Below are 14,529 nucleotides of genomic sequence, written 5' to 3' on the forward strand. Positions count from 1 at the left end.
GAGAGTGATGCAGAGATTCAAGAGAGTGATGCAGAGGCTAAAGAGAGTGATAAAGACGCTCAAGAGAGTGACGCAGAGGCTCAGAGAGTGCTGCAAAAAACTCAAGAGAGTGATGCAAAGGCTCAAGAGAGTGATGCAGAGGCTCAAGAGAGTGATGCAGAGGATTAGGAGAGTGATACAGAGGCTTAAGAGAGGGATGCAGAGGCTGAAGAGAGGGATGCGGAGGCTCAAGAGAGTGATTCAGAGGCTTACGAGAGTGATGCAGAGGATAAAGAGAGTGATGCAGAGGCTGAAGAGAGTGTTGCAGAGGCCCAAGAGAGGGATGAAGAGGCTGAAGAGAGTGATGCAGAGGCTCAAGAGAGAGATGCAGAGGCTCTAAGAGAGTGATTCAGAGGCTTACAATAGTGATGCAGAGGCTTAAGAGAGTGAGGCACAGGCTTAGGAGAGGGATGCAGAGGCTCAGGAGAGTGATGCAGAGGCTTAAGAGGGTGATGCAGAGGCTCAAGAGAGTGATGCAGAGGCTCATGAGAGTGATGCAGAGGCTCAAGAGAGGGATGCAGAGGCTCATGAGAGTGATGCAGACGATCAAGAGAGTGATGCAGAGCCTAAAGAGAGTGATGCAGAGGATCAAGAGAGGGATGCAGAGGCTCAAGAGAGTGATTCAGAGGCTTACGAGAGTGATGCAGAGGCTTAAGAGAGTGATGCAGAGGCATAAGAGAGTGATGCATAGGCTTAAGAGAGGGATGCCAGAGGCTCAAGAAATGGATGAATAGGCTCAGAAGAGGGATGCAGAGGCTGAAGAGAGGGATGCAGAGGCTCATGAGAGGGATTCAGGAGGTTCAAGAGTGGGATGCACAGGCTCAAGAGTGTGATTCAGAGGCTTACGAGAGTGATTCAAAGCCTTTACGTGGGTGATGCAGAGTCTCAAGAGAGTGATGCAGAGGCTCAAGAGAGGGATGCAGAGGCTCAAGAGAGTGATGCAGAGGATCAAGAGAGTGATTCAGAGGCTTAGGAGAGTGATGCAGAGGCATAAGAGAGTGATGCATAGGCTTTAGCGAGGGATGCAGAAGCTCAAGAGAGGGATGCAGAGGTCAAGACAGGGATGCAGGGGCTCACGAGAGGGATGCTGAGGCTCAAGTGAGGGATGCAGAGGCACACGAGAGGGATGCAGAGGCTCTTGAGAGTGACGCAGAGGTTCAAGAGAGGGATGCAGAGGCTTAAGAGAGTGATGCAAAGGCTCAGGCGAGGGATGCAGAGGCTCATGAGAGGGATGCAGGAGTTCAAGAGAGTGATGCAGAGGCTCAAAAAAGGGATGCAGAGGCTTAAGAGGGTGATGCAGAGGCTCAACAGAGTGATGCAGAGGCTTGAGAGTGATGCAGAGGCTCATGAGAGTGATGCAGAAGATCAAGAGAGTGATGCAGAGGCTCGAGAGAGTGATGCAGAGGCTGAAGAGAGGGATTCAGAGGCTCAAGAGAGTGATACAGAGGCCTCAAGAGAGTGTTGCAGAGGATCAAGAGAGGGATGCAGAGGCTTAAGAGAGTGATGCAGAGGCTGAAGAGAGTGTTGCAGAGGCTTTAGAGAGGGATGCAGAGGCTCAAGAGAGTGATGCAAAGGCTCAAGAGAGTGATGCAGAAGCTCAACACAGGGGATGCAGAGGCATAAGAGAGGGATGCAGAGACTCAAAGGAGTGATGCAGAGGCTCAAGAAAGGGATGCAGAGGCTTAAGAGATTGATGCAAAGGCCCAAGAGAGGGATGCAGAGGCTCATGAGAGGGATGCAAAGGCTCAAGTGAGGGATGGAGAGGCTTAGGAGAATGATGCAGAGGCTCAAGAGAGGGATGCAGAGGCTCAAGAGAGTGATGCAGAGGCTGAAGAGAGTGATGCATGGGCTCAAGAGAGTGATGCAGAGGCTTAAGAGAGTGATTGAGAGGCTCAAGAGAGTGATGCAGAGGCTCAAGAGAGTGATGCAGGGGCGAACGAGAGTGATGCAGAGGATTAAGAGAGTGATGCAGAGGCTTAAGAGAGGATGCAGAGGCTCAAGAGAGTGCTGCAAAAGGCTCAAGAGAGTATGCTGAGGCTCCAGAGCGGGATGCAGAGGCTGAAGTGAGTGATGCAGAGGCTCAAGAGAGAAAGGCTGAGGCTCAAGAGAATGATGCAGAGGCTCAAGAGAATGATGCAAGGGATCAAGAGCGGGATGCAGAGGCTTAAGAGAGTGATGCAGAGATTCAAGAGAGTGATGCAGAGGCTAAGAGAGTGATAAACGCTCAAGAGAGTGACGCAGAGGCTCAAGAGAGTGCTGCAAAAAACTCAAGAGAGTGATGCAAGGCTCAAGAGAGTGATGCAGAGGCTCAAGAGAGTGATGCAGAGGATTAGGAGAGTGATGCAGAGGCTTAAGAGAGGGATGCAGAGGCTGAAGAGAGGGATGCAGAGGCTCAAGAGAGTGATTCAGAGGCTTACGAGAGTGATGCAGAGGATAAAGAGAGTGATGCAGAGGCTTGAAGAGAGTGTTGCAGAGGCCCAAGAGAGGGATGAAGAGGCTGAAGAGAGTGATGCAGAGGCTCAAGAGAGAGATGCAGAGGCTCTAGAGAGTGATTCAGAGGCTTACAAGAGTGATGCAGAGGCTTAAGAGAGTGAGGCACAGGCTTAGGAGAGGGATGCAGAGGCTCAGGAGAGTGATGCAGAGGCTTAAGAGGTGATGCAGAGGCTCAAGAGAGTGATGCAGAGGCTCATGAGAGTGATGCAGAGGCTCAAGAGAGGGATGCAGAGGCTCATGAGAGTGATGCAGACGATCAAGAGAGTGATGCAGAGCCTCAAGAGAGTGATGCAGAGGATCAAGAGAGGGATGCAGAGGCTCAAGAGAGTGATTCAGAGGCTTACGAGAGTGATGCAGAGGCTTAAGAGAGTGATGCAGAGGCATAAGAGAGTGATGCATAGGCTTAAGAGAGGGATGCAGAGGCTCAAGAAATGGATGAATAGGCTCAGAAGAGGGATGCAGAGGCTGAAGAGAGGGATGCAGAGGCTCATGAGAGGGATTCAGGAGTTCAAGAGTGGGATGCAGAGGCTCAAGAGTGTGATTCAGAGGCTTACGAGAGTGATTCAAAGCCTTACGTGGGTGATGCAGAGTCTCAAGAGAGTGATGCAGAGGCTCAAGAGAGGGATGCAGAGGCTCAAGAGAGTGATGCAGAGGATCAAGAGAGTGATTCAGAGGCTTAGGAGAGTGATGCAGAGGCATAAGAGAGTGATGCATAGGCTTTAGCGAGGGATGCAGAAGCTCAAGAGAGGGATGCAGAGGTCAAGACAGGGATGCAGGGCTCACGAGAGGATGCTGAGGCTCAAGTGAGGGATGCAGAGGCACACGAGAGGGATGCAGAGGCTCTTGAGAGTGACGCAGAGGTTCAAGAGAGGGATGCAGAGGCTTAAGAGAGTGATGCAAAGGCTCAGGCGAGGGATGCAGAGGCTCATGAGAGGGATGCAGGAGTTCAAGAGAGTGATGCAGAGGCTCAAAAAAGGGATGCAGAGGCTTAAGAGGGTGATGCAGAGGCTCAACAGAGTGATGCAGAGGCTTAAGAGAGTGATGCAGAGGCTCATGAGAGTGATGCAGAAGATCAAGAGAGTGATGCAGAGGCTCGAGAGAGTGATGCAGAGGCTGAAGAGAGGGATTCAGAGGCTCAAGAGAGTGATACAGAGGCCTCAAGAGAGTGTTGCAGAGGATCAAGAGAGGGATGCAGAGGCTTAAGAGAGTGATGCAGAGGCTGAAGAGAGTGTTGCAGAGGCTTTAGAGAGGGATGCAGAGGCTCAAGAGAGTGATGCAAAGGCTCAAGAGAGTGATGCAGAAGCTCAACACAGGGGATGCAGAGGCATAAGAGAGGGATGCAGAGACTCAAAGGAGTGATGCAGAGGCTCAAGAAAGGGATGCAGAGGCTTAAGAGATTGATGCAAAGGCCCAAGAGAGGGATGCAGAGGCTCATGAGAGGGATGCAAAGGCTCAAGTGAGGGATGGAGAGGCTTAGGAGAATGATGCAGAGGCTCAAGAGAGGGATGCAGAGGCTCAAGAGAGTGATGCAGAGGCTGAAGAGAGTGATGCATGGGCTCAAGAGAGTGATGCAGAGGCTTAAGAGAGTGATTGAGAGGCTCAAGAGAGTGATGCAGAGGCTCAAGAGAGTGATGCAGGGGCGAACGAGAGTGATGCAGAGGATTAAGAGAGTGATGCAGAGGCTTAAGAGAGGGATGCAGAGGCTCAAGAGAGTGATGCAGAGGCTCAAGAGAGTTATGCAGAGGCTCAAGACAGGGGATGCAGAGGCTTAAGAGAGGGATGCAGAGGCTCAAGAGAGTGATGCAGAGGCTCAAGAGAGTTATGCAGAGGATTAGGTGAATGATGCAGAGGCTCAATAGACGGATGCAGAGGCTGAAGAGAGTGAAGTAGAGGCTTAAGTGAGTGATTCAGAGGCTTAAGAGAGGGATGCAGAGGCTCAAGAGTGATGCAGAGGCTGAAGAGAGAGATGCAGAGGCTTAAGAGAGTGATGTAGAGGCTCAAGAGAGTGATGCAGAGGCTCAAGAGAATGATGTACAGGCTAAAGAGAGGGATGCAGAGACTTAAGAGAATGATGCAGAGGCTCAGAAGAATGATGCAAGGGATCAGAGCGGGATGCAGAGGCTTAAGAGAGTGATGCAGAGATTCAAGAGAGTGATACAGAGGCTAAAGAGAGTGATAGAGACGCTCAAGAGAGTGATGCAGAGGCTCAAGAGAGCGATGCAGACGATCAAGAGAGTGATGCAGAGGCTCGAGAGAGTGCTGCAAAAAACTCAAGAGAGTGATGCAAAGGCTCAAGAGAGTGATGTAGAGCTCAAGAGAGTGATGCAGAGGATTAGGAGAGTGATGCAGAGGCTTAAGAGAGGGATGCAGAAGCTCAAGAGAGGGATGCAGAGGTCAAGACAGGGATGCAGGGGCTCACGAGAGGGATGCAGAGGCTCAAGTGAGGGATGCAGAGGCACAAGAGAGGGATGCAGAGGTTCTTGAGAGTGACGCAGAGGTTCAAGAAAGGGATGCAGAGGCTTAAGAGAATGATGCAAAGGCTCAGGAGAGGGATGCAGAGGCTCATGAGAGGGATGCAGGAGTTCAGAGAGTGATGCAGAGGCTCAAAAAAGGGATGCAGAGGCTTAAGAGGGTGATGCAGAGGCTCAACAGAGTGATGCAGAGGCTTAAGAGAGTGATGCAGAGGCTCATGAGAGTGATGCAGAAGATCAAGAGAGTGATGCAGAGGCTCGAGAGAGTGATGCAGAGGCTGAAGAGAGGGATTCAGAGGCTCAAGAGAGTGAAGCAGAGGCCTCAAGAGAGTGTTGCAGAGGATCAAGAGAGGGATGCAGAGCCTTAAGAGAGTGATGCAGAGGCTGAAGAGAGTGTTGCAGAGGTTTTAGAGAGGGATGCAGAGGCTCAAGAGTGATGCAAAGGCTCAAGAGAGTGATGCAGAGACTCAAAAGAGTGATGCAGAGGCTCAAGAAAGGGATGCAGAGGCTTAAGAGATTGATGCAAAGGCTCAAGAGAGGATGCAGAGGCTCATGAGAGGGATGCAAAGGCTCAAGTGAGGGATGGAGAGGCTTAGGAGAATGATGCAGAGGCTCAAGAGAGGGATGCAGAGGCTCAAGAGAGTGATGCAGAGGCTGAAGAGAGTGATTGAGAGGCTCAAGAGAGTGATGCAGAGGCTCAAGAGAGTGATGCAGAGGCTAACGAGAGTGATGCAGAGGCTTAAGAGAGGGATGCAGAGGCTCAAAAGAGTGATGCAGAGGCTCGAGAGAGTTATGCGGAGGCTTAGGAGAATGATGCAGAAGCTCAATAGACAGATGCAGAGGCTGAAGAGAGTGATGCAGAGGCTTAAGTGAGTGATGCAGAGGCTTAAGAGAGGGATGCAGAGGCTCAAGAGAGTGATGCAGAGGCTGAAGAGAGAGATGCAGAGGCTCAAGAGAATGATGCAGAGGATGAAAAGAGGGATGCAGAGGCTTAAGAGAGTGATGCAGAGGCTCAAGAGAGAGATTCTCAATAAGAGGGATGCAGAGGCTCAAGAGAGTGATGCAGAGGCTCAAGAGGTAATGCAGAGGCTCAAGAGAGTGATGCAGAGGCTCAAGAGAATGATGGTGAGGATCAAGAGATTGATGTAGAGGCTCAAGAGAGTGATGCAGAGGATCAAGAGAGGGATTTAGAGGCTCAAGAGAGGGATTCAGACGCTTAAAAGAGTGATGCAGAGGCTGAAGAGAGTCTTCCAGAGGCTCAAGAGAGGATGCAGAGGCTTAAGAGGGTGATGTAGAGCCTCAAGAGAGTGATGCAGAGGCTCAAGAGAGGGATGCAGGGGCCCAAGAGAGTGATGCAGATGCTCAAGAGAGGGATGCAGAGGATGAAGAGAATGATGCAGAGGCTCGAGAGAGTGATGCAGAGGCACAAAAGAGGGATTTAGAGGCTCAGGATAGGGACGCAGAGGCTTAAGAGAGTGATGCAGAGGCTCAAGAGAGTGATGCAGAGGCTTAGGAGAATGATGCAGAGGCTCAAGAGAGGGATGCAGAGGCTGAAGAGAGTGATGCAGAGGCTTACGTGAGTGATGCAGAGGCTTAAGAGAGGGATGCAGAGGCTCCAAAAATTGATGCAGAGGCTGAAGAGAGAGATGCAGAGGCTTATGAGAGTGATGCACAGGCTCAAGAGAGTGATGCACATGCTCAAGAGAATGATGTAGAGGCTTAAGAAAGGGATGCAGAGGCTTAAGAGAGGGATGCAGAGGCTGAAGAGAGTGTTGCAGAGGCTGAAGAGAGTGTTGCAAAGGCTTAAGAGAGAGATGCAGAGGCTCAAGAGAGTGATGCAAAGGCTCAAGAGAGTGATGCAGAGGCTCAAGACAGGGGATGCAGAGGCTTAAGAGAGGGATGCAGAGACTCAAAAGAGTGATGCAGAGGCTCAAGAAAGGGATGCAGAGGCTCAAGAGAGTCATGCAGAGGCTAAAGAGAGTGATGCAGAGGCTTTAGAGAGTGATGCAGAGGCTTAAGAGAGGGATGCAGAGGATCAGGAGAGCGATGCAGAGGCTCAAGAGAGTGATGCAGAGGCTTAAGAGAGGGATGCAGAGGATCAAGAGGCGATGCAGGTGCTCAGGAGAGTGATGCAGTATCTCATGAGAGGGATGGAGAGGCTCAAGAGAGTGATGCAGAGGCTCACGAAAGTGATGCAGAGGCTAAAGAGAGTGATGCAGAGGCTTAAGAGAGGATGCTGAGGCTTAAGAGAGGGATGCAGAGGCTCAAGAGAGTGATGCAGAAGCTCATGAGAGTGATGCAGAGGCTTAGGAGAATGATGCAGAGGCTCAAAAGAGGGATGCAGAGATTGAAAAGAGTGATGAAGAGGGTCAAGAGAGTGATGCAGAGGCTTAGGAGAGAGATGCAGAGGCTCATGAGAGGGATGCAGAGGCTCAATAGAGGGAGGCAGAGGCTCAAGAAAGGGATGCAGAGGCTTAAAAAAGTGATGCAGAGGCTCAAAATAGGGATGCAGAGGCTTAAGAGAGTGATGCAGAGGATCAAGAGAGTGATGCAGAGGCTCAAGAGAGGGATGCAGAGACTCAAGAGAGTGATGCAGAGACTGAAGAGAGTTATTCAGAGGCTCAAGAGAGTGGTGCAGAGGCTTAAGAGAGGGATGCAGAGGTTCAAAAGAGGGATGCAGAGGTTCAAGAGAGGGATGCAGGGGCTCAAGAAAGGGATGCAGAGGCTCAAGAGAGGGATGCAGAGGCTCTTGAGAGTAATGCAGAGGCTCAAGAGAGGGATGCAGAGGCTTTAGAGAGTGTTGCAAAGGCTCAAGAGAGGGATGCAGAGGCTCATGAGAGGGATGCAGGAGTTCACGAGAGGGATGCAGAGGCTCAAAAGAGTGATGCAGAGGCTTAAGTGAGGGATGCAGAGGCTCACGAGAGTGATGCAGAGGCTTAAGAGAGGAATGCAGAGGCTGAAGAGAATGATGCAGAGGCTTAAGAGAGGAATGCAGAGGCTGAAGAGAATGATGCAGAGGCTTAAGAGAGGGAAGCAGAGACTGAAGAGAGTGATGCAGAGGCTGAAGAGAATGATGCAGAGGCGTAAAAGAGTGATGCAGAGGCTCATGAGAGTGATGCAGAGGCTCAAGAGAGTGATGCAGAGGCTGAAGAGAATGATGCAGAGGCTAAATTTTGGAGCCAAATTCTAGCTGTCTGCACGTATTCGCAGTTTGAAATTACGACTTTTTATACCGAAAAAATGCCAATTACTGAGAACGGCGATGGATCACATTTTGCCCAAACCCTCCCTGCAGTTTTCAAAATATCCAAAACTTCCAAAAGTCGACGCTTGAGTCATATTTTGAAGCCAAATTCTCGCTCTCTGCACGAATTCGCAGTTTCAAATTACGACTTTTTATACCGAAAATATGCCAATTACTGAGAGCAGCGATGGATCACATTCTGCCCAAACCCTAACTGCAGTTTTCAAAATATCCCAAACATAACAAATTTGACGCTTGAGCAATATTTTTTAGCCAAATTTTGCCTCTCTGCACGTATTCGCAGTTTGAAATTACGACTTTTTTTTACCGAAAATATGCCAATTACTGAAAGCGGCGATGGATCACATTTTGCCCAAACACTCCCTGCAGTTTTTGAAATATCCCAAACATCCCAAATTCGACGCTTGAGTCATATTTTGGAGCCAAATTCTGGCACTTTGCACGTATTCGCAGTTTGAAATTACGAATTTGTATACCGAAAATATGCCAATTACTGAGAGCGACGTTGGATCACATTTTGCCCAAACCCTCCCTGCAGTTTTCAAAATATCCCAAACATCCCAAATTCGACCCTTGAGCCTAGTTTTGGAGCCAAATTCTGGCTCTCTGCACGTATTCGCAGTTTGAAATTACGACTTTTTATACTGAAAATATGCCAATTACTAAAGGAACGAAGGGTCACATTTTGCTCAAACCCTCTGCAGTTTTCAAAATATCCCAAACATCCTAAATTCGATCCTTGAGCCATATTTTGGAGCCGAATTCTGTCTCTCTGCACGTATACGCAGTTTGAAATTACGACTTTTTATACTGAAAATATGCCAATTACTAAAGGAACGATGGGTCACATTTTGCTCAAACCCCCTGCAGTTTTCAAAATATCACAAACATCCCAAATTCGACGCTTGAGCTATATTTTTGAGCCAAATTCCGGCTCTCTGCACGTATTCGCAATTTGAAATTACGACTTTTTATTCCAAAAATGTGCTAATTACTGAGAGCGGCGATGGATCACATTTTGCTCAAACCCTCCCTGCAGTTTTCAAAATATCCCAAACATTCCAAATTCGACACTTGAGTCATATTTTGGAGCCAAATTCTGGCTCTCTGCACGTATTCGCAGAGATATACTATATGTATTCGCACGTATTCGCAGAGCACGTATACTCTGCACTCTCTTGAGCCCCTGCATCCCTCTCTTGAGCCTCTGCATCACTCTCTTGAGACTCTGCATCACCCTCTTAAGCCTATGCATCACTCTCGTAAGCCTCTGAATCACACTCTTGAGCCTCTGCATCCCTCTCTTGAACTCCTGCATCCCTCTCGTGAGCCTCTGCATCCCTCTCCTGAGCATCTGCATCCCTCTCTTGAGCCTATGCATCCTCTCTTGAGCCTCTGCATCCCTCTCTTAAGCCTATGCATCACTCTCTTATGCCTCTGCATCACTCTCTTAAGCCTCTGCATCACTCTCGTAAGCCTCTGAATCACTCTCTTGAGCCTCTGCGTCACTCTCAAGAGCCTCTGCATCCCTCTCTTGTGCCTCTGCTTCCCTCACTTGAGCCTCTGCATCCCTCTCTTGAGCCCCTTCATCCCTCTCTTGAGTCTCTGCATCCCTCTCTTGAGCCTCTGCATCCCTCTCTTAAGCCTTTGCATCATTCTCTTAAACCTCTGCATCACTCTCGTAAGCCTCTGAATCACTCTGTTGAGCCTATGCATCACTCTCTTGAGCCTCTCCATCACTCTCTTGAGCCCCTGCATCCCTCTCTCAAGCCTCTGCATCACTCTCTTGAGCCTCTGCATCTCCCTCTTAAGCCTCTGCATTACACTTTTGCGCCTCTGCATCCCTCTCCTAAGCCTCTGCCTCACTCTCTTAAGCCTCTGCATCACTCTTTTGAGCCTCTGCATCCCTCTCTTGAGCCTCTGCATCACTCTCTTCAGCCTCTTCATCCCTCTCTTGAGCCTCTGCAACACTTTTCAGCCTCTGCATCACTCTCGTAAGCCTCTGAATCACTCTGTTGAGCCTCTGCATCCCTCTCTTAAGACTCTGCATCCCTCTCTTAAGCCTCTGCATCACTCTCTCAATGCTCTGCATCACTCTCTAGAGCCTCTGCATCACTCTCGTAAGCCTTTGAATCACTCTCTTGAGCCTCTGCATCACTTTCTTGAGCCCATGCATCCCTCTCTTGAGCCTCTGCATCACTCTCTTGAGCCTCTGTATCACCCTTTTAAGCCTCTGCATCCCACTTTTGAGCCTCTGCATCCCTCTCTTAAGCCTCTGCATCACTCTCTCATGCCTCTGCACCACTCTCGTAAGCCTCTGCATCACTCTCTTGAGCCTTTGCATCACTCTCTTAAGCCACTGCATCCCTCTCTTGAGCATCACTCTCAAGAGCCTCTGCATCCCTTTCTTGTGCCTGAGGCACAATAGAGGGATGCAGAGGCTTAAGAGAGTGATGCAGAGGCTCAGGAGAGGGATGCAGAGGCTAAAGGGAGTGATGCAAAGGGTCAAGGGAGGGATGCAGAGGCTCATAAGAGGGATGCAGGAGTTCAAGAGAGGGATGCAAAGGCTCATGAAAGGGATGCAGTGGGTTAAGAAAGTGATGCAGAGGCTCAAAAGAGGGATGCAGAGTCTCAAGAGAGTGATGCAGAGGCTCATGAGAGTGATGCAGAGGCTTAAGAGAGGGATGCAGAGGCTCAAGAGAGGGATGTATAGGCTCAAGAGAGTGATGCAGAGGCTCATGAGAGGGATGCAGAGGCTGAAGAGAGTGATGCAGAGGCTCAAGAGTGGGATGCAGAGGCTCAAGAGAGTGATTCAGAGGCTTACGAGAGTGATGCAGAGGCTTAAGAGAGTGATGCAGAGGCTTAAGAGAGGGATGCAGAGGCTCAAGAGAGGGATGCAGAGTCTCAAGAGAGGGATGCAATGGCATAAGAGAGGGATGCAGAGGATCAAGTGAGGGATGCAGAGGCACAAGAGAGGGATGCAGAGCCTTAAGAGAGTGATGCAGAGGCTCAAGAGAGGGATGCAGAGGCTGAAGAGAGTGATGCAGAGGCTCAAGGGAGGGATGCAGAGGCTCATAAGAGGGATGCAGGAGTTAAAGAGAGAGATGCAAAGGCTAATGAAAGGGATGCAGAGGGTTAAGAAAGTGATGCAGAGGCTCAAAAGAGGGATGCAGAGGCTAAGAGAGTGATGGAGAGGCTCAAGAGAGTGATTCAGAGGTTTACGGTTGAGATGCAGAGGCTTATGAGAGTGATGCAGAGGCTTACGAGAGTGATGCAGAGGCTTACGAGATTGATGCAGAGGCTTAAGAGAGTGATGCAGAGGCTCAAGAGAGGGATGGAGAGGCTCAAGAGAGTGATTCAGAGGTTTACGGGAGTGATGCAGAGGCATAAGAGAGTGATGCAGAGGCTTAAGAGACAGATGCAGAGGCTCAAGAGAGGGATGCAGAGGCTCAAGGGAGGGATGCAGAGGCTCAAGAGAGGGATGCAGAGGCTAAATTGAGGGATGAAGAGGCACAAGAGAGGGATGCAGAGGCTCTTGAGAGTGATGCAGAGGCTCAAGAGAGGGATGCAGAGGCTGAAGAGAGGGAAGCAGAGGCTCAAGGGAGTGATTCAGAGGCTTACGAGAGTGATGCAGAGGATCAAGAGAGTGATGCAGAGGCTCGAGAGAGTGATGCAAAGGCTCGAGAGAGTTATGCAGACGCCTCAAGAGAGGGATTCAGAGGGTTAAGAGAGTGATGCAGAGGCTGAAGAGAGTGTTGCAGAGGCTCAAGAGAGGGATGTAGAGGCTCAAGAGAGTGATGAATAGGCTCAAGAGGGGGATGCACAGGCTCAAGAGAGGGATGCACAGGCTCAAGAGAGTGATGCAGAGGCTCAAGAGAGTGATGCAGAGGATCAAAAGAGGGAAGCAGAGGTTTACGAGAGTGATGCAGACGCTGAAGAGAGTGATGCAGAGGCTCTAGAGAGTGATGCAGAGACTGAAGAGAGTGGTGCAGAGGTTCAGAGAGTGATGCAGAGGATCAAGAGAGTGATGCAGAGGCTCGAGAGAGTGATGCAGAGGCATCAAGAGAGGGATTCAGAGGTTTAAGAGGAGTGATGCAAAGGATGAAAAGAGTGTTGCAGAGGTTCAAGAGAGGGATGCAGAGGCTCAAGAGAAGTGATGCCTAGGCTCAAGAGAGTTATGCAGAGGCCTCAAGAGAGTGATGCAGAGGCTCGAGAGAGTGATGCAGAGGCATCAAGAGAGGGATTCAGAGGTTTAAGAGAGTGATGCAAAGGATGAAAAGAGTGTTGCAGAGGTTCAAGAGAGGGATGCAGAGGCTCAAGAGAGTGATGCCTAGGCTCAAGAGAGTTATGCAAAGGCTCAAGAGAGTGATGCAGAGGCTCGAGAGAGTGATGCAGAGGCATCAAGAGAGGGATTCAGAGGTTTAAGAGAGTGATGCAGTGTAACAAGAGAGCAGTACATAGTACATGAACATCATAACAGCATGAACAAGCCACGTGGAGGATGAACAAACCACGGGCGCCAGTCAGGCGGCGGCTGACAATGTAAAAGTTACACCTCTGTACAAGTTAGCTATAGATTCAGGTCAACGGTCATCGAATCACGAAGAGGTCAGCGTTGAGGCCGTCATGATAATCTTCAGGATTAACCCCTAAACATCAATGCAAAACCCTCATGTTCAGCTGAGGAGCAGGAGATCATGGACAGACAGTAGAGTGGACGCAGCCCAGTAGGAAGTGTGTGTGGACTCGGGGAGGAACATCATCTCCCAGAAACGGTGGAACAACATACGAGTAAGTACGGCACTCTGTACTAAAGCACCTCATTCAGTACTCTTGGCCTCTAGTAGGGAATATAGTTAGGGAGTGTCTTATTTAATTATTTCTAATAAAGTCAGATATTAGGTGTTATTCAATGTGTATTAATGGTTCCTTGCCTTAGTGATATTGGGCCTACCGTCCCTTTGCCCTAGTGACCTAGTGCTCTTAATTATTCAGTACTCCTCCCCCCGTTCGTCTTCCGTGTTGAGGTGTTAGTATTGAGTGTGTCCCGCCTTATTCTTGTGTACTCTATAGTTCCAAAGTGGTCAGGATTATTCGAGTGTCAGGCCAGGATCCTTGTACCGTTCAATTGTCCCCTACACCTGTCCTGGTAGGTTATTTCCATCTGCAAGACCTACGACTCTCACTCCGGTCCACTGTCCGGTAACTCAGGGTGGTGGCAGCGTCACTCGGTAACTCATACGATAGGCTGTGACTACGATTATCTCTATCTTTCTGTCTAACTCTCCCTCACTAGTGTCTCACTCTCCCTCGCCCTCACTTGCTCTCGTTCTCCCTCCCTTGCTCTCGTTCTCGCTCTGCCTCACTCTTCCTCTCTTTTCCTCTCTCTCTCTCTCTCTCGCGAGCTCGCCTCTCTCTCTCTCTCTCCCCCCTCTCTCTCTCTCTCTCTCGCTCTCTCTCTCTCTCCCTCTCTCTCTCTCTCCTTCCTCTGTGTACTGGTTTACGTCTTCGTATGACGGCCCGAGTGTTAACATCTTACATGATCGGTATAGCATCTGTTATTACCATAGAAAGAGCGGAGATTGCACGGTTAGCTCAGTGGTAGTAGCGGAGTGCGCGGAGGAGATAGATACAAGGGGAGATATTACAATGTGGTTTATTACAGCAGAGGCTCAAGAGAGGGATGTAGAGGCTCAAGAGAGTGATGCAGAGGCTCAAGAGAGTGATGCAGAGGCTCAAGAGAGGGATGCAGAGGCTGATGAGAGTGGTGCAGAGGCTCAAGCGAGGAAGCAGAAGCTCAGCAGAGTGATTCAGAGGCTTACGAGAGAGATGCAGAGGATTAAGAGAGTGATGCAGAGGCTAAAGAGAGGGATGCAGAAACTCAAGAGAGGGATGCAGAGGCTCAAGAGAGGTATGCAAGGGCTCAAGAGAGGGATGCAGAAGCTCAGGTGAGGGAAGCAGAGGCACAAGAGAGGGATGCAGAGGCTCTTGTGAGTGACGCAGAGGCTCAAGAGAGGGATGCAGAGGCTTAAGAAAGTGATGCAGAGGCTTAAGAGAGGGATGCAGAGGCTAAAGTGAGGGAGGAAAAGGCACAAGAGTGGGATGCAGAGGCTCTTGAGAGTGATGCGGAGGCTCAAGAGAGGGATGCAGAGGCTGAAGAGAGGGAAGCAGAGGCTCAAGGGCGTGATTCAGAGGCTTACGAGAGTGATGCCGAGGCAGAGGCTTAAGAGAGTGATGCAGAGGCTTAAGAGAGGGATGCAG

The sequence above is a fragment of the Procambarus clarkii genome, chromosome 58, assembly GCF_040958095.1.
Source record: "Procambarus clarkii isolate CNS0578487 chromosome 58, FALCON_Pclarkii_2.0, whole genome shotgun sequence".
Taxonomy (NCBI): domain Eukaryota; kingdom Metazoa; phylum Arthropoda; class Malacostraca; order Decapoda; family Cambaridae; genus Procambarus; species Procambarus clarkii.